Raw genomic sequence first — 25011 nt, forward strand, 5'->3', positions numbered from 1 at the left:
TCCTCTATGCTGCAGGCCTGAGAATTGTCTGTTCCGTGAGGGACGGATGAGGGCAGAATTCACCAGGTGTTTCAGAGCCTCAACCAAGCAAAGCCAATTTTAGGCAAACTCCTGTCAGTGTGTAGTCCTGCACACAACAAAGAAATCATGGTGCAGTGCTCATTGTGTAATGGATGGTATCATCCCACCTGTGTTAACATACCTGCAAATGCCATTTTTGGTGAGGATGACTGGCACTGTCATCCTCAGTACTACACTAGGAAAATGTACATTGACTTGATATGTTGTAAAACAATGTTTTGTGCTTTCGTTATGTGACCTTTAGTTAGTAGTTCTAGTATGTTTTGTTTTACAATATTATTATTTTATTATTATAATTATACAGTACAATTGGGAGCGACAGACACTGAAGTAGGATAATGGCACATTTCTCCAAAAGGCTGCAGTAAAAAGTTTTCATATGAGGCATGCACTGTATATAGTATGGGATGTCCCCTATAAGAACTGCCAATTGTTTTTTTTCTGTTGATGAGAGATGGGGTTTTCCTAGCCCTCTGAAAAATACAGAAATTCATTACTCAAATAAACAAACACCTGTCAAAAAAGAAATGAACCATTTGATGGCAAATTTGAAAAAAAAAAAAACTGAAACATGACAACTTGTTATATTATCTCAATTCTGAGAAAAATGAAAGCGCGTTCTGTGTTGTTCCTCAAATTACCGTAATCATAGTAATATGCGCGTCCACAAATTTCAGTTGTGGGTTTTCTGAACTGCAGCTGGCTTAACCGCAGTAACCAGGAGGTCCAGTCCTCTGTTGTCAGTGATCAACAGCTCAGTGTTCAGGACTTAATCGATAGAAAAGGATTCATAAAGAGGCCAGAGTCAATGGTCAGTGCATCATCTGTTCTTTCTAATTTTATTTCAAGTGTGAAAGTGTCTAAGATCCAGCCTTTATGTTTATGTATTTCCCGGTGTGTGTTCTGGTTTCACCCAGTCCTGAATAAAACAGCTTAGAAGCAGGTCTGAGCCATTACCCAGCCAGTTTACTAAGGATGAGTGTTGCTAGTCTGATATTCTACTTATGCTACTCTGTTCTTTATCTGACCAGTACTTTATCAGTTTGGCATTTCAAGTCCACCATTGGATTTTTTTTCTTTGGAGTGTTCATAGAGAGTTTCTAGTGTGTCCATTAAAATTGTGACATTAATGGGGTTAATGAGGGTTAATGGCTAACGTCTTATGAAACTGTAATTAGCCCAAACTGCGCTACAATAATATGTGAGCAGCATGTTTATACTTGATTGTGTTTTGTGTGGTTAGTGATAAACTACAATTTAATTTTTAAGTCACTGAAATAGGCCATAAAACAAATACAGTACATTGGTTCACAAGACTTTGGAGAAAAGCATCTTGTAGCCTTAAGTGTTTGCTTCACAATGATGTGAAAGTCATTTTGTTCACTCATTCACAGAAAACAACACACTGATTTAAATGCTCCAAGACACTTTTTGTTTAGAAAGGACATATGCAGGTAGGTGTGTCTGACCATGAATAGTCATCTGATTTACCTGAGAAGACAAAGACCTCCACAATGACCCACATAATGAGCCTTACAATGCAGATGCAAATGTTTGTCATTTGAGTCGTGTTTTTCCTCTGAGGACAAAGTAAACTCTTCGTCTCTGTCTGGAACATACGAATTGATTCTTCACCCGCACAGAAAAAGTGAGTAAATTCTATGATGAACCTTGACGTTTTAGGCAAGGCAAGGCAAGTTTATTTATATAGCACAATTCATACACAGAGTAATTCAAAGTGCTTTACAGAAATAAGACAGGTTAAAAATACATAAGCAAGAATAAAAAATAAAAAGGCATGCCACCACTTTGTTACCATATTTGCCCCTTATGATATCGACTATCGGACCACGCTGACCCATATTTGTGGGTCCCCTACTTTCAGTTTGTCCCATCCCTGATGGACTAAAAGTACCTCAACACAGACTATCTGCGGAGACGATCCTGAGTCCCGGACTCTTACGTCTAGGATCGAGTAGACTACAGCTGGAGGTTCCAAACCCCTTATTTAAGTCTACAGGTGTTTAGACCTGTATTCTAAGGATAACACTAAAGCGCCAGGGTTCCTAACCCCTGAGTCCCTGACCCAATTGGCTTTAGATCGAAGGTTCCCAACCTAATCAACTTAGAGTACTGACCGTGAGTCCGATTGTCTCCCCCAACTGGACAAAAGTAGTGACAAGACAGTTTTAAAAAAGAAAAAATAAATAATAATAAAAAGTTAAAAATTAATATTAAAGGAAACTGAGTGCAGATAGATCAGTTTGGATGAAACACTGTCAGGGCTAGTCTGGTCATATGTTATATGCCACACTAAAAAGAAAGGTTTTTAGCTTGGACTTAAACATTGCCAGGGATGAGGCTTGTCTAACATCATCAGGAAGACTATTCCAGGTTTTAGCTGCATATAATTGAAACGCTGCTTCTCCCTGTTTAGTCCTGACTCTGGGCACGAGCAGAAGGCTGTCCCTGATGTTCTCAGAGTTCAAGATGGTTCATATGGCATCAGCATGTCAGAGATGTAACTTGGTGCTGAGCCATGAAGAGACTTATACACAAGCAGTGCTGTTTTGAAGTCTATTCTATGAGAGACAGGAAGCCAATGCAGAGATCTGAGAACAGGAGTAATGTGGTTGTACTTCCTGGTTCTAGTCAGGAGCCGAGCAGCAGCGTTCTGAATGTACTGTAGCTGCCTTACAGCTCGTTTTGAGAGCCCCGTGAACAGGCCGTTACAGTAATCTAACCTGCTAGAGATAAAAGCATGGATGAGTCTTTCCAAGTGTGGTTTAGACATGATCCCTTTGATTCTGGCAATGTTTTTGAGATGGTAAAATGCTGAAGATGTTATCGATTTAATGTGGCTGTTAAAATTCAAGTCTGAGTCCATGATTACCCCTAGATTTCTAACTTGATTTTTAAATTTTAGAGACAGAGACTTGAGGTGACTGCTGACACTTTCTCTTTGTTTCTGAGGCCCAAAGATGATTATTTCAGTCTTGCCACTGTTTATTTACAGAGAGTTGTTTTGCATCCACAGAGTGATCTGTTCAATACAGCTGCACAGTGAGTCGACTGGTCCATATTCACCAGCAGTGAGTGAAATGTAAATCTGAGTGTCATCTGCATAATTATGGTAGGACACATTATTGCTGCGTATTAACTGGCCTAAAGGAAACATGTAAAGATTGAACAAAAGGGGTCCCAAGATGGACCCATGGGGGACCCCACATGTCAACACCATTTGGTCTGAGACACAGTTACCAACTTCAATGAAATACTTCCTGTCTTCAAGATAGGACTTAAACCATTTAAGGGCAGTACCAGAGATGCCTATTCAGTCCTCGAACCTTTGTAACAGGATCACATGTTCCACTGTGTCAAAAGCAGCACTTAAATCCAGTACTACTAAGACAGAGATTCTGCCAGCGTCGGTGTTCAGACGAATGTCATTTGTCACCTTGATGAGAGCAGTTTCAGTGCTGTGATGGTGATCTGCTTCAGAGGCCATTTGGTCCTCAGAGTGGAATCGGTCAAAGTTCCAAGACTAAGTTAAGCTAACTAAGCTGCAGGCTGAGAGTGTCTTTGTCACCAAGCTGGTATACTCACTCTTACATTGGTCAGTTTTCTTGGTCTTGTTGTGGTGGACAGACCAGGGTCTGTGTGGCACTGAGTCGTAAAACTTGGTCTAACTTAAAAGTAATTGTTGCCAGACACTTCTGTGGTTTCTCAAAGCCAAATTTGGGTAAGAGAAAAAATTAGACTTAAGAGAAATTCTTTGATTTTAAAATTAAGCAAGTGCTTTAAATATGGTGCTGTACTTCCGAGAGTTGTGGCCTCTGTTTAGAAATGAAACTAGATAAAAAGTTAAAAGTTTATACTAAGAAAAGCTATTGAGGTGAGGCAAGCACACGTTTTAAGAAAAATAATTTTAAAAAATGAGAAAGTATGTGGATGAGACACAACACAAAATTACAGTTGAATGAAATAGACTCTGGATGTAATAGAACCCCAAGGAAACAAAACAGTTTTCATGATGTTCATGTTTCATAGTCATGTTGTAAATGTCGTTCATGGTTTTAGATTGTTCTATCATGTAATTTCATATCTTTTCTCCATTTTGCTTTTTTCTTCTTTTTTACAAATAGAAAAGAAGAACGGGAGTCAACAAGACCTTTACAACATTGCAGAGTTTAGAGATTAATCAACATGTTCACTCTGCAAAGAAAACGTACAACTGTGACCAGTGTGGAAAAGCCTTCTCACATTCAAGCAACCTGAAAACACATCAGCGTATTCACTCTGGAGAGAAGCCATACAGCTGTGACCGGTGTGGAAAATCCTTCACAGAGTTAGGCTCCCTGAAAACACATCAGCGTATTCACTCTGGAGAGAAGCCGTACTCGTGCGACCAATGTGGAAAAGCCTTCTCACAGTTAGGCCACCTGAAAACACATCAGCGTATTCACTCTGGAGAGAAGCCATACAGCTGTGACCAGTGCGGAAAAGCCTTCACAGAGTTAGGCTCCCTGAAAACACATCAGCGTATTCACTCTGGACAGAAGCCATACAGCTGTGACCAGTGTGGAAAAGCCTTCACAAAGTTAGGCTGCCTGAAAACACATCAGCGTATTCACTCTGGACAGAAGCCGTACAACTGTGACCAATGTGGAAAAGCCTTCTCACATTTAGGCAATCTGAAAACACATCAGCGTATTCACTTTGGACAGAAGCCGTACAACTGTGACCAGTGTGGAAAAGCCTTCACAGAGTTAGGCTGCCTGAAAACACATCAGCGTATTCACTCTGGACAGAAGCCGTACAACTGTGACCAATGTGGAAAAGCCTTCTCACATTTAGGCAACCTGAAAACACATAAGCGTATTCACTCTGGACAGAAGCCGTTCTGGTGTGACCAGTGTGGAAAAGCCTTCACAGAGTTAGGCTCCCTGAAAACACATCAGCGTATTCACTCTGGAGAGAAGCCCTACAGCTGTAACCAGTGTGGAAAAGCCTTCTCACATTTAGGCCACCTGAAAAGACATCAGCATATTCACTCTGGACAGAAGCCCTATAGCTGTGACCAGTGTGGAAAAGCCTTCTCACAGTTAGGCTCCCTGAAAACACATCAGCATATTCACTCTGGAGAGAAGCCGTACAACTGTAACCAGTGTGGAAAAGCCTTCACAGTGTTAGGCTCCCTAAAAACACATCAGCGTATTCACTCTGGAGAGAAGCCATACTGGTGTGAGCAATGTGGAAAAACCTTCATTAGGCCAAGTGCTCTAACAGCCCATCAGCGCATTCACACCAAGAAGAAATGTTGAAACTGACCGCTGTGGTTGATGTCTATATCAGAAAGCATAAGGACCCACCAAGACATTACACTGCTGTAAACAGAACATGTCCACAGGTCCAAAACCTTTGAAAATGTCCAGCATTTTGATAGTCAAGGGCCTCTTAATTGCTGGTGGAAACTGTGGGAGATAAGACTGGCTTTTGTCTTTGTTTCTCAATTACTATGAAATAGAGGCTGTGACGTAGGAGGTAGAGCAGGTCAGTCATGAACCAGAGTTGGTGATTCAATCCCTGGCTTCACTAGTCCACATATTTTAGTGTTTTTGGGCAAGAGAATGCAACCCAAGTTGCCCCTGGTGGCAGTTCCATCGGTGTGTGAGCGAATGGGCAAAGAGTAAAAGTGCTTTGAGTGGACTTGAGTGTAGAAAAGCTCTCTACAATGTAGTGAAATTAAATATATATGTATTGGACATTGTGTTTATTATGTCTGGTTTATGAATTATGAATGTCACAAACCATCTTCATAATTTTGGAGCACCAGATCCTTTGATGGCAGATCAACCAGACAATTAATGAGTACTACAGGATATCAGTCTACAGTCGGAGTGAGAGTTCCCTGATTCAGTGACGTATTTACTGTGTGAAATAACATAGATGATGCCAGTCACAGATGCCTTTTTAAGATTTATTCAACTATTTACATGGTAGATACATGCTATTTACATTGGGGGAAACAGAGGGAGAACTGGTCAGAGAAACTAGATGAATTAACAAATAAAACATTGTAACAGTATAACTGTAGGTTATGCAGTGGTGAAATCAATTCACGTTCTGTGTTTGAGTCTGAGGTCTAAACAGCAGTTTAGGAGGAAACTGTAAGTATCTATGGAGACCAAGTGAGATTAGTGTGAGACGACCAGCACAGCGATAGGATACTTGTCTGACCTCGGTCCAGGAAGTGCTCCATACTTGCTGTTGATTGGTTCACAGTCCCCATGACTGTGGTGGGGATTCACTGGTCTCTGTGAATCAAGAGACCAATCTTTTCTTTAAGTGTAAGTTTTTAAGAATATTTTTCAAATGGGAACAATAATTTCTTTTTCCACCCAGCAAAGTTCAAACACATGACAAACTTAGTAACTAACCAGTCAGTAGTTCAGCAACAACATAAATGAGAGTCAGTAAAACTACACACAGTTATATGGATTAATTACAAGCATGAGTGAGAGATAAACGATAGCACAGCTTCTGTATCACACTATAGTCCGACTGTGATAAAGAATAATACTCCTTTCTCAGTCCTGGAATGTGAACACACTCCTGCCTTAGGTATGCTACAAGTTTAAGACCATTTACCAATTTGTTATTTTTTAACTTAATAATAATAATAATACTTTTATTTATAAGGCGCTTTAAGAACAGCAAGAGCTGACACAAAGTGCCGTACACCAAAACAAAGAATTTACATATATATATATATATATATATACATATACATACATATATACACACATACACACACATACATGAATAAGAATTTTAAGAGTAAGTTAAAAGTTTTTAAAAACAATAAAAACAGTCCATGATCATTCCATCACACCGGTCCAAAGGCTTGAGTATACAAATAGGTTTTAAGTTGTACTTTGAACATAGCTAACGTAGGGGCTTGTCTTATGTTCAAAGGCAAATTGTTCCACAGCCTTGGGGCAACAATAGAGAAAGCTCTATCTCCACGGAGCTTCCTCCTCGTTTTTGGTACCTCAAGAAGCTGGAGGTCGGCTGATCTGAGGGAGCGGCTAGGAGTATAAGGGTGAAGGAGTTCAGTAAGATAAGGAGGGGCAAGACCATTTAAAGATTTAAAAACAAATAATAAAACCTTAAAATGAACCCTAAAAGACACTGGCAGCCAGTGGAGTGCAGCCAGGATTGGTGTGATGTGCTTGTATTTTCGCGTTCCAGTTAAAAGACGCACCGCCGCATTTTGGACCAGCTGGAGACGTAAAAGGGATGCCTGACTGACCCCAAGATACAGAGCATTACAGTAATCAAGGCGTGATGTAACAAAGGCATGAATTACTAGCTCAAAGTGCTGCTTTGACACTAGAGGTCGTAGTTTTGCCAAACGCCTTAAGTGAAAAAAAACGGATTTTACCACTGCACCGATTTGCTTATCGAATTTAAGATCCCTATCCATTTTGAAATCTAAATTAGTGACCAGTGGTGTAAGATATGATGTCAAGGGACCTAGATTAACACCGGAAGATACACTAGAGGCACTAGAGCCAACCAACATTACTTCTGTCTTTGCCTCATTAAAATGAAGAAAATTTAATGCCATCCAGGCTTTAATGTCATCAAGACATGCGAGCAAACGTGCAATAGAGAAACCCTCCTTTTTCTTCAATGGAAAATAGACCTGGGTATCGTCTGCATAAAAATGGAATGATATGCCATGTTGTCTAAAGATGTGACCCAGAGGAAGCAAGTAGAGGGAAAAAAGTAAAGGACCCAAAACGGAACCCTGGAGAACCCCGGAGGACAGGGGAGCAGAGGAGGATTCAAAGCTGGCAAGACCCACAGAGAAAGTTCTAGCTACCAGATAAGATCTAAACCACTCCAATGCAAGACCACGGATTCCCACAACGTCATGCAGGCGGGAAATCAAAATGTTGTGGTCAACTGTGTCAAAGGCAGCAGATAAGTCAAGAAGAATAAGAACCACGAAATCGCCAGTATCAGAACAAGTAAAAATATCATTAAAAACTTTAATTAAAGCTGACTCTGTGCTGTGGTGTGGTTTAAAACCGGACTGAAAGATCTCTAGAATCTCATGCTCATCCAAAAACGCTTTCAGTTGAGCATAAACAACTTTTTCTAAAACCTTAGACTCATTATCACTAATGTTTTGATAAATGCTTTTAATCTACTAATGAAAAGAAGTTTAGTTTATTTACTGTTATTACCTTTGAATGCTGTGACATGCAGACATGTAATGTGATATTTTAGAAACTTTTATTCTTACTTTACATTGTATAATTATTTACTACTACTATGAGTTTTATCTAGTGTATTTCTCTCTTTTAATTCTTGTTCTGATTTGAAGTATTAATTGATGATGTGGTTATTATGGATTAAGTCACTTGTTCATACTGGTGGTGATTGGTCAGTTTGTCTTAAATAGTTATTCAGGTCATGGATGATGTATTAGAAATTCACTGAAATGCTCAAAGGGGAAATGTGGTGTAAAAATCCCACTCTGACATGATCTTCCTCACTTGATGTAGCTGGATGTCAGTCAGTGTGTGAATAAAACAAAAAGACAGACATTTCTCTGGTGTGTGAGTTTCATTGATGACACTGATGATAAATATGCATCAACATTTTACATCAACTCGTGTGTTACCTATGGTTGATTTATGACAGGGTGTCACTTATTTGAATCAAATGTTTCTATTGCTACATATCTACTGCGTGCTTTCATCAGTCATATTTGGCTCCTGAATTGGTCAGCTCTAGGCAACAGCACAATGCTACTGTTTCATAAAATCATAGCAGCTGTAGTAGATTTGGAAAAGTCTGACTCATTTGTGAAAGAGGTTCAGTATAATAGTTTTTTAAAGACCTGTACTGTGCTAAGTTTTGTTGACATACCACAGCAGCACCAGCGCTTTGCACGAGCACTTAAAGAGAAAACTTGTCCTCTGCTCATCCAGCACCATGGTCTGTTTAACAACAGATGCATAGACAAGTATTGCCACAGAGGCAGACTTCAATGACTGCTCATTTTCACATGACAAATAAAGCCACAGAGATCTTGAAGCATGCGTGTTCTGTAGCTCCTGCTGCTTTCTGGCTGCAGAGCTCACAGTTTGTGGTTGATCATAATGTTTTTATTAATATCTTTAATTATTATGTTTTTACTGATTGTATGTTCAGGGCTGTGTTTCAGGTCTTTGTGTTTATCTTGGTTTATCTTTTTTATAACTTCTATGTCAATGCTGCAATGTTGCCACAAGATGGTGCTGTTTACATTGATGACTCGATTGAAAATAATCAGAAGAAAGACATTTACACAAAACTGACATACAATAATTCTAAATTATGCACAGGAGTGAGTGTGAGTGTGTGTCTATATGGACTGCAATGGACTAGTGACCTATCGCGGGTGTATCCCTGCCTTTCACCCAAAGAGAACTGCGATAGGCTCCAACAGATCATGTGACCCTAAATAGAAGCTAGTGGGTGTAGATAATAGATGATAGATGACATGTAACAGCCATACTGAGGTATTTGTACTGCAGATTATAAAGATTATAAATGGAACAGCAGAAAGAAAGTTTGGACTGAGTGAAAAACCTGTCAGGAACTGGAGCTAAGAATAATTAACTGTTAATGCTATAAAAGAGGCAAAGGTTGATCATGGTCTGAAAGCTCAATGGTGGGGAGCAAACATAAAATTTTAAAGTCACCTGTTTTCACAATATAAACATTATTTTATTATTAATAAAAGTATTAAGACAATTTGCTTCATAACAGAACTCAGACTGACTTCATACAAATGCAAGACCAAAGTCTTCCCAGCATGTGTCATCATTTGTGACTGTGTCAGTGCCTCCAAACAGTGACTCATCTTTCTTTATATTGATTCAACATGTCATGGCAGCATGTTTATCTATTAGATACAAAGCTTGAGATAAGAGGATTATGGGAACTACAATAATTTTTCTGAGGAAAAAGTCAAAATTCTGAACATTAGAAGTCTGAGAATAAAGTCAGATCTGAATAGTCGAAATTAAGATAAAGGCAAACATCCAGTACAATAGTCCAGAATGACTGATACATACAAAAGTCAAACTAAAGTCAAACATTTAAAACATGTAACATTTCTTACTAATGTTAACACAACATGTGAACATTCAACAACAAACTCTTAAGGTTTAGTTGTAATAAAATAGATGAAATAGATTTTTTATGGCTGATTCGACAATATTCAAGTTTTATGACAATTGGATCAATGATTTTCCAGCAGGTTTCATGATTTCTGACTGTTTCAGTGCTACCAAACATTCATTTGGACTAATTTTGCTTCATAATGATTCAGAGCTTACGTTAGTACAGCTATCTTTGTGAGGACATGCACTGATAGAATCTTTAACTCCTTAACCTGACCTTAACTAACTTAATGTGGACCCTAGAGCTAGGTTTTTGTACCTTGTACAGTCATGATATCTGTTGTTCATACACAATTTAGGTTCTTCGCTGTAGTTCTTCCACAATAAAAAATGGACACATTATTTCCCAGCAGTTCTGCACAGTTTCCATACCCATTAACACACTTTAACCTGCACTTGTGTGCTGGGAAATTTTTTTTTAAATATAATACTTAGATACTTAGGCAAGGCAGGTTTGTTTGTATAGCACAATTCATACACAGAGTAATTCAAAGTGCTTTACAGAAATAAAAGACAGGTTAAAAGTACATAGGCAAGAATCAAAATAAGAAACAGCAAATAGTAAAAAATTAACTTGAAATTAGAGGAAAATGAGAGTAGATAAAACACTTTCAGTTGTCATATGTAGAGCTGAGCACGAGCAGAAGGCCTGTCCTTGATGGTCTCAGAGTCTGAGATGGTTCATATGGCACCAGCATGTCAGAGATGTACCGTGGTGCTGAGCCATGAAAAGAATTGTACACAAGCAGTGCTGTTTTAAAGTATATTCTCTGAGCGACAGGGAGCCAGTACAGAGATCTGAGAACAGGAGTAATGTGGTTGTACTTCCTGGTTCTAGTCAGGAGCCGAGCAGCACTGTAGCTGCCTTACAGCTCGTTTTGAGAGCCCCGTGAACAGTGTGCCGCGGCTGTTCCTGACGCGCCGCGCAAGTGGCGTAGAAGGCATTTGTCTGCCGATGCGGCAGGTCCCCGCGTATGGCTGTACGAGGGCTAGGGTACGTTTACGAGTTTAAATATAGTGAGGGGAGGGTCGTGTTTCTCGAGGAAAATGTGTGCACCGACGAGCAGTGGGGGCATGGAGGGACACGAAGTATGGGTGTAGAGGACTGGTTGATATTTCGCACTGAGATATGTACTGATCTCAACCAGCGTGGTGATGAGAACGATGCTTATGTCATACAGTGGGCCAGTCCTGACAGTCAGCAGTTATTCAGGGTATTCGCCAATCGTTTTGATGCGTATGCTTTAGATTTTATTCTGACAAGGGTGTGTGATGATAGAGAGCAAATCCTATCGCGGCCTAACCATACAGAGTGGGACATTCACCCCTATCCGGTGTGGTCCGGCGACAATATCTCATGGTTCAAGGATTTTTACTTTATCCAGTGGGCTGACTGGTATGGGTTGCAAGATGTCTTCGCCAAGATTGACAATGCAATCAGAGAGGACGAGGGTATCTCAGATGCTGATGGGGTTAGGAGATGCCTGCTTTATGATGGAATTTCCTGAGGAAATGTGTCACTCGCCTGCTGAGCAAGGTGCGACTCAGAGCCTGTGAGACAGGACGGTAAGAATCTCAAATGCTCAAAAACAGCTTTAATCTAGCGAAACCACATTTAAAATCAGCCGCAGCTAATATCGCAGGAGATGTGATGAGTAATATTTCACGCAAGTTGATGAATGGGAGACAGGAGGGGGGTGGTGTTGCTGTGTATGCGCCTCGGGGCCTTAACCCTCTGGGGTCTGAGGGGGTTTTTGGGGCCTGGACAAATTTTGACATGTCCTGACATTTGTGCTTCTTTCAGTGTTTTTTAAACATATTAATGTCTAAAGTCTAATAACACTGTAATCAGCACAAAATTGGCTACAATAATATGTGAGCTTCAAGTTTATACATTATTGTGTTTTTGAGAAAAAAGTGTTTATGCATGGCTAGTGAAAAACTACAATTTTTTACTCACTGAAATAAAACCATAAAACACAAACAGAACATTGGTTCACAAGACTTTGGAGACCAGCATGTTGTAGGCTAAAGTGTTTACTTCAGAGTGCTGTGAATGTCATCTTGTTCACACATTCACAGTAAACAATACACTGATTTAAATTTTCTAAGACACTTTTTGTCCAGAAAGGCCATATGCAAGAGGGTGTGTCTGAGGATGAATAGTCATGTGATTTACCTGAGAACACAAAAGACGCACTGAACGTCCAGACAAAGCATAATGAGCCTTTCAGTCAATGTAGATGGGACGGATTAGTGCAGCACAATACAACACAATGAGGAGCCAAACGATCCTCATTTGAGTTAAAATCAGTGTTTTTACTCTGAGGACAAGCTAAACTATTTGTCTCCGTGTGGAATGTAAGGAGCGCCACTTCACGTGCGTAACGCGCCATCATCCAAACGGGCCGAAAAAGTGAGTAAATTCTATGATGAAGTATGATATTTTGTGTCATTTCTCGGGGGCGTGCACATATTTACCTGGTTCACCTGAGATTATTTACATGTGAACAGTGGACAGTGTACAAGGCGGGACCGCATTACCTGTAATGAGGTGAGACAGGAAAAATCGGACTTCTCCTTACGTTCATACGGATTAAATAAAAAGTGATGATTTGTTTTTGACTTGAATTGTTTCACTCAAAAGAAAACATTTCAAGCTTTCTAGCCATATAATTCTTATTTTTATGAGCCAAGTATTCGCTGAGATTCTGGTTGTTTTATTTACGCGTCTGTGAAGAGAAATGGCAGAGACAGAAAAGTCTGAGAGCGCACCCTGTCGGCTTTCTTTATTTAAAAAAAGCACAACGTTTTGTTGTTATTATGATGGTATACCACTAAAACGAGACCCTTTACAGATTTGAATGATATACTTCTTTTATCTGTACGATCAGAATTGACGGAGTAATTTAAGTTTGTTTCGGCCTTATCAGAAAAAGATGCGTCAAAACGCGCCGGCGCGTGCGTCGACCCCAGAGGGTTAAACGCCCTCCTGGGGAGCCGGCTACAGCTCACAGTCAGACCAAAAAGAGGCGTAAAACACAGAGCGGGTCTGTCAGACGGAGCAGAAAGTCTCCACCTGTCACGCGGCGCAGATCAAGATCTAACAGCAGAAGCGCGACTAAAGACATATTTTAACAATATCGCTCATTCACAGCCAGTCCGCTGAATGTGTAAAGATGGAGCTGGATCTGTTTACGGTGCCGTGTATACAGACGAGCATCGAAAAATATACATTCATTGAAATCCCCCCGGTTTCTGCGATTAACGATACGGCACCTATTGATTTTTTCATCTCATGCAGTGGCGAAGATTACCTGGATCTAAATGATACTCATCTGTATTTACGCGTGAAAATCACAAATCCCGACGGGACAAACATTGGAAACGGTGTAGACGTGGGGTTTGTGAATTATCCAGGATGCACACTGTTTTCGCAGGTGGATGTGATGCTAGGTGACAGATTAATCACCCAGGCATCAAACACATATCCTTATAGGGGCGTGATTGAATGCTTAATCAATTATGGCAGGAACACACTGGAGTCCCAGTTCTATTTGTGAAAGATACATGCGGACATATGAATAACCACACCCTGGACGGTGAAAACAGGGGCTTGGGGCCAGAGGCCGCTATACAGAAAACAGCAGGATTGTGGAATTATTTGCACCGGTACACGTGGACCTGTTTTTTCAGGAAAAATTCCTGCTAAACGGACTCGACATTTCCATGAAATTCATAAGGGCGAAAGACGAATTCTGCCTGATGGCCGCACCCAACACACAGTGTTAAAATCCTGAGCGCCAGTCTTTTTGTGAAAAAGGTCACACTTTCACCTCAGATCAAACTCGCCCAAACTGGGTGTGCTGTCAGGACAATCTCTATCTGGGCCACATTCCTAAATTTGTCATCCTGGAGTTCGTCAACAATGAGGGGTATACAGGGAGTTTCACCAGAAACCCGTTTAATTTTGAACATATGGACCTAGAGTATTTATGTCTCTATGCTGACGGTCAGGCCCACCCTGCTAAGGCGTTTCAGCTCCACTTTCCCCGGGGACAGTACGCGCGCGAATATTATCAGCTAATCCAGACAACCGGACGCCATCTTAAAGACAGGTCGCTGTCCATTACACGGGAAGATTTCGGTCAGGGGTACGCCCTGTTCTGCTTTAACCTGGAGCCTGATGGCGGTGGAGGGGCGAATGTGTCTTTAATCAAAACCGGAAATGTCCGACTGGAAGCGAGGGTCCGGACTCCTCTGGCATGCACCGTTAACTTAATCTGTTATGCAGTCTACGATTCAGTTATTGAAGTGTCAAACAGCAGACAGGTGCTGGTAGACTATTATTGAGACATGAACACGATCGAATTGACAGGCGCTGCTAAAAAGATAATCGGCGACAGAACCTATTTTGTGGGCGTGAAGCCCTGTGACCATCTGACCAGACTCAAAATAACCAAATGTCCAAAATATGGTACCAACCTCGCTCGCAATGACCAGAGGGTCTCAAGCTTTGTCGCTGGAATTAGACCTGCATCTGTACACAACAAGTTTACATGTGTTCAATGTGTATTTCTGAGATGATAAAATGATATTAAAGATAATGTGTGTGTGTGTAACGAGCCAGTACACTGCATGTTTAAATGTATTCAATGTGTATTTCTGAGATGATAATAAAGATATGTTGTGTGTATATTGATTTGTGGTGTGTTTTTATTTTAACAATGAGATAAAATAAAGACCTTGTACACAGAAATACATTCAAAATGTTAGAAAATTTATTACAGGTCACATTCATCAGGTCAGAAAATATTTCAAAAACACATTCAGCAGGATAGTAAATATTTCAAAAAATACATTCAACAGGTCAGAAAATATTTCAGAAATACATTCAGCAGGATAGTAAATATTTCAAAAATACATTAATCAGGTCAGAAAATATTTCAAAAATACATTCATCAGGACAACAAATACATTCAATATGGTGGTGACATCACAAACACATCTCACATTGACAGTAGCCCTGCAAATACAGCCACAGATGACAAATACATTTAGCATGTCAGGAGTCAGTATTGAGCCCAGGGCACAGAGGACTGTTTGTGACGTGCAGCCCTTATGGGCCTTGGTGATGCTGTGACAGTTCTGCTTTTCTTTTCACTGGTGTATGAGGAGCTAGATTCTAGCTCATCTTTACCTGTCTTATACTCCTGTATGACCCGTCGTGCCAGGGTGTTTGATACTGCTGATAATGGTACATTCAGATCTGCAAGTGTTTTTAGAAACTGCTCCCAACCGTGAGGAGTCAGAGACCCTGAGACACGATGGGGTGCAGTGACTCTTTTAATTAAATCATATACAGTGGGTACGGAAAGTATTCAGACCCCTTTAAAGTTTTCACTCTTTGTGTCATTGTAGCCATTTGCCAAAATCAAAAAAGTTAATTTTATTTCTCATTAATGTGCACTCAGCACCCCATCTTGACAGAAAAAAACAGAAATGTAGAAATTTTTGCAAATTTATTAAAAAAGAAAAACTGAAATATCACATGGTCATGTCCCTTTGCAGTGACACTCATATTTAACTCACATGCTGTCCATTTCTTCTGATCCTCCTTGAGATGGTTCTGCTCCTTCATTGGAGTCCAGCTGTGTTTAATTAAACTGATTGGACTTGATTAGGAAAGGCACACACCTGTCTATATAGGACCTTACAGCTCATAGTACATGCCAGAGCAAATGAGAATCATGAGGTCGAAGGAACTGCCCAAGGAGCTCAGAGACAGAATTGTGGCAAGGCACAGATCTGGCCAAGGTTACAAAAGAATTTCTGCAGCACTCAAGGTTCCTAAGAGCACAGTGGCCTACATAATCCTCAAATGGAAAAAGTTTGGGATGACCAGAACTCTTCCTAGACCTGGCCGTCCAGCCAAACTGAGCAGTCGTGGGAGAAGAGCCTTGGTGAGAGACGTAAAGAAGAACCCATAGATCACTGTGGCTGAGCTCCAGAGATGCAGTAGGGAGATGGGAGAAAGTTCCACAAAGTCAACTATCACTGCAGCCCTCCACCAGTCTGGGCTTTATGGCAGAGTGGCCCGACGGAAGCCTCTCTTCAGTGCAAGACACATGAAAGCCCACATAGAGCCAAAAAACACATGAAGGACTCCCAGACTATGAGAAATAAGATTCTCTGGTCTGATGAGACCAAGATTGAACTTTTTGGCGTTAATTCTAAGCGGTATGTGTGGAGAAAACCAGGCACTGCTCATCACCTGCCCAATACAATCCCTACAGTGAAACATGGTGGTGGGAGCATCATGTTGTGGGGGTGTTTTTCAGCTGCAGGGACAGGACGACTGGTTGCAATTGAAGGAAAGATGAATGCGGCCAAGTACAGAGATATCCTGGAAGAAAACCTCATCCAGAGTGCTCAGGACTTCAGACTGGGCCGAAGGTTTACCTTTCAACAGGACAATGACCCTAAGCACACAGTTAAAATAACAAAGCAGGGGCTTCGGAACAACTCTGTGACCATTCTTGACTGGCCCAGCGAAAGTCCTGACCTAAAACCCAATTGAGCATCTCTGGAGAGACCTGAAAATGGCTATCCACCAACGTTCACCATCCAACCTGACATGGCTGTACTAGCTCAAAAGGGTGCTTCTACTCAATACTGAGCACAGGGTCTGAATACTTATGACCATGTGATATTTCAGTTTTTCTTTTTTAATAAATTTGCAAAAATTTCTACATTTCTGTTTTTTTCTGTCAAGATGGGGTGCTGAGTGTACATTAATGAGAAATAAAATTAACTTTTTTGATTTTGGCAAATGGCTGCAATGACACAAAGAGTGAAAAATTTAAAGGGGTCTGAATACTTTCCGTACCCACTGTAGGTGTGTGCCTCTGATCGTCTGATTGTTGATTCTGACTTCACCCTGGGCTGACCATGAAAACACATCTGGTGATCTAGACAATGCAGACATGATGTGCTCTGCATTTTTTCTCTGTCTCTTGGGAACATGTGTCAGCACCTCGTCAGCCACCAAATCACGCACCCTACTCTCATCGCCAGGTGCTCTCACACTCTCATCACCACCATAACTACCTCCTGCAGACCCTTGCATGGGAGGCAGCGACAAAGTCAACACACTATTTTCACGCTCGCCCTGTCTCACTAGTGTGAGATACCTCTGTAGAATCCCTGCATACTTTTTGGCCTTCTCATGCACATCAAGCCCTTGGTCATATAAAACAGCAGTCATCTCCCGGTCAAGGTCATTCTGAGCAGTCTGTCTTATGTTACCGCTGGCATGGTTTTGTTTAACATGTCCAGCCGGTATAAGATACATTTTCTGAGCATGCTCCATATATATCTATTGGTGATAAGGCTGATGATTGCAGGTAAGGCTGCTCCTAACAGTGGGATGAGGAAACCTCCTGACTGATTGATAAGCTTCCTCTTCCTGATGCCTGATAGTTTCCTGTCAGCTACAAGTCTGATTACAGATTTGCGCTTTTTCAGCTGTGTATACTGCTTGTCACTCAGAGGAATATTTCCCTTTAACACTGTTACGTCCCAGCCCGAATGAGACTTCACATAAGGTTAAAGGATAAGGGAAGGTGGAAGAATGAAGGTAGATGGTACGGCTCACGTAATGTATTTTCTGTTGTGACATTTATTCTATCAATAATAGTGAGAAAACACTGACAACACCATTTCGCAAACAAACAATGAAAGTATCACCTCAAAACACGTTACCATAAGTGAAGTACAGAACAAAACACAAAAGACATTATTTACAATAAACAGCGATTACTAACACAAGTACTCAAAACGTGCAAATGGCGTTTGCACACACACGTAAGTACAAAACTAAGCGTAAAGCTACACAAGCAGTCAGAGAGTTTCGAAGTGGGAGAACTGTTCACATAAAATCCCAGTTCACCGCCTGAGTAAAGCTTTTCCGGTCTTTATATACCGGGTGCAGTGATTGAATGGCGCGTCTCCGCTGACGCACCTCGTACGTCACTAGCCAACTTTCAATGATTTACCAGAAGATTGTCAAACAGCACCTCAGGGGCCGTAACAAACACATTGAGGGCAATCTCACACAGGGCGGTAATAAAGTCCTTGTCACAGCTGTTTATGATGGCACGTCATTGCCTTGGTGCTGATTTATACACGAGCTCCAACAATGGTAGATTTCTACGCATACGGTGAGATATTGTCACTTACCCCGTCTGGGGATGTACACAACTTGCTGGGTAGAGAGCAGGTTAGTTCTAAGTCTCAGATGGTCAGGTGTCTTTGCTTTATAATCAATTAGCAAGTAGCCGTATGCTGCACTTGTGGCATCACTGAATGCCTCTAAAAAGTATTTTGTATTACCAGGGTACATCTGACATGCAATCAGTGACACCTGGTATCTGTCACGAGGGTTTTTGAACAAAACTAGATAATTGGTGTTTAAGCTAATAGTACGGCTGGCTTTACCCTGTATGAACAAATTCTGTACTAGATAGATGCAGCTCAGATTTCTGTGATGCACATATTTCGTGAATACATTCTGCACCTCCAAATTACCGCTGGGGTCATTCATCAAATCATCAATAACCAGGAGGTTGTTTTTGTCTGGAGGCAAAAGGGCGTCATCACACAGCGACTCAGGCAGCCCGTTGACAAAATTTATGTCAATAATCTTTAGGAGTTGATCGTACGCTGCCTGCCAGCACGAATAGATGTAGACAATATTATCAATTCTGTGTGAAATAAGACTCTGTGCATTCTCAATGAGCGTTTTGACAAAGACAGTCTTCCCGCTATTAGAGGGCCCGCTTACAATCATGCTAAAAGGGTGCATTAGACGCCCATCAAATTCCATCTTAGTATCCATAAGGCAATGTTCTGTAGTCAGGCAGGACCCTGCGTTTGTTGTAGACTACACGAACTTTCTTTGAGACACTGACATTCTGTAAATGGAACTTTCTCTTATCACGTCTGATGGTGTCAGTCTCTGTGATGATGTGCTTGTCTGATTGCTGATCAGCCACAAATGATTTAACAAGCCCTGCTAGAGACTCCTGAGTCACAGCAGATGCGTTAGCTGAATTCAGAGTTACCCCTTTACATTTCACGTCTCCTCCCTCTCTGAGTATGATAAGCGTAGCATTTGGGTCCACCTGAGACAAACTCTGTGATAAAATCATCCTCCCCGTCATCATCAACACACAGCTCGTCTGTCAAGTCACCTAGGTATGGGCCTAGACTCGGCATCCACTCACCGGGTCTAGATGTGAAAATGACAGAATCAGTATCACAGTACAGTACACTCTCCTGCAACTTGTCCAATAGATCGTACAGCATGAGTCTGGCATGGGCAATTGTCACTGCTCCAATAAACACATTCACATCACTGGCCCTGCCGTCTCGGTCATCACTATGACGCCACTGAACCATGGCTACTTCATCAGATATGAAGCAAAACTGTCTGACATCAAAATGATCACTAAACATTAGCTCTGTGAATCGCTCAGCCTCGGTGATCAACTCACACGTGCCCATGTTGGTCCTCATGCTGAAACGCACCCACAATGAGTTTAGCAGCAGCTTGTTACAGCTCCTGACTGCTTTATTGACCATAATCTTGTCAGGATTTAGTCTTATACCTTCATGGGCTTCGTAGTCCCGGACATACTTCTGCTTTTCCTCCTCTGTCTTGACATTTTTGGGGTACCCAGAGGCCTCCTGTTTACATTTCAAAAAGGTTTTAACATATTCCCGAAATAAAGTGTTAGTCTTTTTCGGAAAATGCCACACTTCATCAATGCTCACAAGCCGGTAGCCCTTCTCAATAGCTTTTTCAAGCTCGAAGGACACCCACGTTCCCGTCAGCTGTCTCTCACAGTCGTTGTGACTGCAGGGACTGTCCTGATTCAGCTCCTCGAAGCACTTGCGACAGAGGGGGAACATGAGCTTGTGATGGCACCTGTATGGCAAAACAAGATGGTACAGACCTCTAGGGGGCAAAACAGTACACTTGACAAAGCCAAAATAATTTTCAATGCTGTCAAAATTGCCTACAATTATCTCGGGATGGCCAATTGGATAATCTTTCTTAGCCTGGACGGTAGGATACAGGCTTGTGAAATCGTAGTAATGCACTTTTTCTCCCTCTGCACACTCTGTCACATGCAAGAGCTTCATTGCATTTGTCCTGCCGCCGAATAGTGCATCCCCAGGATTCAGACGCTCAGGCCTCTTGTAGTCTGCAAGAAATGCCTTGACAGCTGGATCTGTGTGTTTTTTTTCAGATTCCACTCACACTCCCACATCACAACCACACTGACACCGTGATGGAGCCGTAGAGCTTCAACTTTGTTGTTAAACTGTGCGTAGAGCCCTACATTATTCTCGGCAGCGGATTCTGGGTAGCATTTTATACACCTGTGATAATAGCAGCCTGCAAATTCAAAACAAGTGTTTGAGGCAGCATCAAATCCATCAATACAGTAGGAGCCAATCTTGTGTGTTCACCACCTCTCAGAGCATGTCTGATCACCCTCTTTTCAGAATAGGCCACGTATTCGAGCCATTGCACAGACACATCTGAGAATGCTTTATTACATTCCAGATACATCCCATCATAGGTGAGCGGCAGTGTGTCCTGAGGCAGGAAGAGCTTCATATACCCACCCATACAACTTGATGCCAGAGTCGTGAACGCAAAAGGGTCAGTCTCTGTACACTGCATGAATGCTGTGCGGTAAATCTTGCAGGCCTTGCGCAATACCGCAACATCATTTCGACAATAATAAGCCAGCTCAGCCTGCATTTTAAAAGTAGCATCTTTAACTCCATTATACGACTGCATGAATTTCACCTGCGCACTCTGAGGCATCTTGTCATACCCATAATGCTCTGGTGAGGGGTAGGGGCCTTCATAAAACTCATTTTCAACAGTGTTGAATTTGTGAGGAAAGTACCCTTTGGCCATGTCTTCAAAGCCTAAGGCGGCAGGTGTTTTAGCCAGACTCATAGGCAGAAAGCTGTATGAATCGATCCACCGCTCTCTGTAGTCCTCGTCATACATCATAATGACTCGGCTACCTTTCATGATGACTAGGGGAGTAATGCGTTGTCTCACGAGATACTTGAGAACGACATAACTGTCAAAACCTGCTGCATTATGTGCTATGAACGTGTACACCTTGTACCTGTTGCATCTAAACTGCCTGATAAATGCTGCCACACAACCAACCCCTGTGTAACAAAACGGGTACGGGTCAACCTTTTCATCCATCTCCATGGCACAGACATAATTTGCTTCATGTCTCCCATCACGGTATCTGGTTTCAAAGTCATACAGGATGTATTTTTCAGGGGGTTCCTCCTCTTCCTCTTTAGGCGGCAGCGGCTGGATATAGCACTGATGCACCATGTCCCCTCTAAGAGCACCACAGTGTCTGCACCGCGGGGCTGCACATTTGTGTCTAGGGCTCTCTCAACATATCCTGTAAATTATGCTCAGGGAATCATATTGTTTTTAGGGTCAGGTAATTTGTGATTCTGGAAGCACAGCATTGATTTACAAATGCGCTTGCATACATCACATTTGATTGTGGGGCCAGGTTGCCTCTCAAATCTAGTGACATCACTAAAACCCACCTGCTGTTTGGTGGAAAGACCTACAGATTCCTGTAGTTCTTTAGCTCTGTGTAATATTTCCAGAGCCCCCATTGAGGGATTTTCGGCTCTGATAATACACATACTGAAACATAAATTGTTGTCTGAGGTGTCATTATCAGGATTATACAGATGCTTTCCCTTCCTAGACAGAATTTCACTATAAGGCACACTCCCAAGCTTGAGTCGTGTGCCTCCACCCTGACCTTCTTGCGCCACACTCACCACAAACTCTAGGTCCCTGTCTGACAATGAATCGTCATTGCTCTGGATCGCTTGAGCCACTTCATCAATGAAGGTGTCGACGTCATAACCATTACTGGGCCTCAAAACCACCTGCACATCGCTAACCAGGGAAGGCCCCCTCATTCAGCACACTACCAGCCCGTGATACATCAATAGCCCTATTTATAACACTGGTTAGACGTTCCCTAACAAGCACAGGAATCTGTTCAGGGCGAGTATCGATGTTAATGTCTCTAAAGTGTATAGGCTGTCTCAATTCTAAAGCATCAAATGTCGGAATATCCCTGACTGTAATTAAACCAGCACCATGCTGAAGACCATCAGGATTGGAGGGAGTGTTAACAGTAGACCCATCTGTCAGAGGAGGGTCTGAGATCAGTGAACCAGCCACAGAGGCCTGCTGCCCCTGCAGCAGGTGAGGAGGCTCTGAATCAGCATCACCACCATGAGCAACAACATCAGCATCAGCATCACCACCACGAGCATCAACATAAGCATCAACATCACATAGCATACGATGATCATATGGATCCGCAGCAAGTACTAGGGTCTGCTGTCCCTGCTCGTATGTAGGACTAGTGACATGCATCAGACAAGTAGGCTCTGAATCAGCATCAACAACAACATCAACTACTTCATCATCATCATCTGCAATGTCACATACAGCCCTCTGATCGTATGCTTGCTGAACAATGACTGCAACACCGGGGACATCAGGCGACAGAGCAGCGCGCCCTGTGGGAGAAGGCCAATTCTTCTCTTGAGCTGCACAAACTTTTGGCGTGTGTTTTCAGCCCATCTGTCAAAATCTGTGGTGCTTAATGACGCATTGAGATATTCTGTTTTTGGTGGTGGATGGATGTTCATCATGTTCATGAACTGTGTGTTTATGGCACGCATCTCAACAGTCCAGCGTGAGAATTGATCATGTGTCATTGCTTTCATTGTTGAACCATTATGAGCAGCACCGCTATACAGGTTATCACACCCTGCCATTTTTGTCTAGAGAGGTGGAATACAGAGTTTGTGCATCTGTTATGCAGTCGGCTAACACGGGTACTGCATGTGTAACATACGATTCTAGACGTGTGAGTTTTGTGTCATTGTGCTTCACTGCAGCACAGAGATTTCACAATAGTTCTAACACAGCATGGTTTACCAGGGCCGTGTTATCACCATTGGTCGGTGTGCTAGCATCTGATGCACCACCAGCAGGTCCTACAGCAGCAGCAGCAGAATCAATATCTAGAGCTGACACACCGCTAATCTCTGAAGCCGCAGAATAACAATCACTGTCTGACTCACTATCTGATGAGGAACAAGTCTCAGAGTCACTAGTGTACGCAGCATCAGCTGACCGCTTAAGCATAGAAATCTGTTTGCCTCCCTTCCGGACTGGATCAACAGGAGGAGGAGTAGGAGGACCACTCTCAGAGTCACTACTATATGCAGCATCAGCTAGCCACTTAAGCATAGAAATCTGCTTCCCACCCTTCCGGACTGGATCAACAGGAGGAGGAGGAGTAACATTAGGCGTATACAACAGTGACCTCTCATGCACCGCCTCAGCCGACAGTGTGGTGTCCTGACTGTACAGCAACAAATCATCAAAGTTTATGGTCGGAAAAAACACAGCCACATCACCTTGAGATGAAACATCGCGCATCCTCCTGCACGCCTCGAGTTGAGTCAGATGCTGCGGAATCCTCCTGAAGATGCAGTGGCCATGTAGCGTCCTCCACCTGAGGACACGTGAACTGTGGCTCCACCTGTTGCTGCTCCAGAAAGCGTGTGGCAGCTGCAGTCTCCGCAGCCCACTCCGAGCCCCACAGCTCGCTCTCCTTATCGACGAGCGGTGTCATTGTAACACAAGTATCGGTCTTCTTCTGCTCCTCCTTCTTCTTCTTCTTTGCAGATCTTGCAGGGGCGGCTCTCAGTCTCTTGGCCGGATGAAAATCATCTAGATATAAAGACAGACAAACCGTTTGAAAACCATTTAAAAACAGTGTTATAAACAACCCGTTTATTTAAACGTGTTGAAATGCATTTTATATCAATCTCATACCCTCACTATCGTAATCACGGAGCTGTTTGCTTATCACACATTCACGACACAGATTCGACGGCCCGGGGAGCTCGTCCTTCCTCTGCAGCCCAACCGGACGCTCAGTGACTCTCGAGCGGCTGGCTAGCACAGGGCAGCTGGGGCTTCCTCTTGTCCCTCCGCTCACCGAGCTCTCGACACCCGCTACATTACCAGATTGAATAAAAGATAATCAGCTACACATCCCCGATAATACAATACTATTTTAAATATAAACCCTCCGTCACATGCATACTCACCCTGACTGTTTATTCCGGTTAAAATAGCGTGCTCTCTGCGTTTCTTTAAAGACAGGCGGCCTCTTTGCGGCCCTCCAGGATTTTCTGTGAAGCACACCAACATTTTATAAAAAACCACAACTTTCTGCTAAGCATTGATCCTGCTTTAAAACAGGGATACATGTAGGAACTAGACGATGCAATTTCTGAAGAAATTGCGTTGGGATTGCCGATCGCCGCGAAAAGCTCGAGGCAGACCGTGTCGCCGAAGCACGTTTTGAATCGACCGATTGCGATAATCGAGAAATACCGACTGTAGTGAGGGTGATTTTATTTTGAGAAAATGCTATAAAAAGGCTTTTATTTTGAAAGGACAAAGAGCTGCAGGAGACTCTTGGGAACTCACAAAAGAATCTGGACTTAATTT

The 25011-nt window shown here is 42.2% G+C and overlaps 1 protein-coding gene and 1 pseudogene across 1 annotated transcript in view; one reads left to right on the forward strand and one right to left on the reverse strand.

Moving 5' to 3' along the window:
* Positions 1 to 25011, reverse strand: part of LOC113137743 (NACHT, LRR and PYD domains-containing protein 12-like) — an 884868-nt gene that overhangs the window by 682928 nt on the left and 176929 nt on the right. The window lies entirely within an intron of this gene.
* The window catches only part of LOC113137738 (zinc finger protein 208-like), an 852137-nt pseudogene that overhangs the window by 557188 nt on the left and 269938 nt on the right, over positions 1 to 25011 (forward strand).

The sequence above is a fragment of the Mastacembelus armatus genome, unplaced genomic scaffold (genome assembly GCF_900324485.2).
Source record: "Mastacembelus armatus unplaced genomic scaffold, fMasArm1.2, whole genome shotgun sequence".
NCBI lineage: Eukaryota > Metazoa > Chordata > Actinopteri > Synbranchiformes > Mastacembelidae > Mastacembelus > Mastacembelus armatus.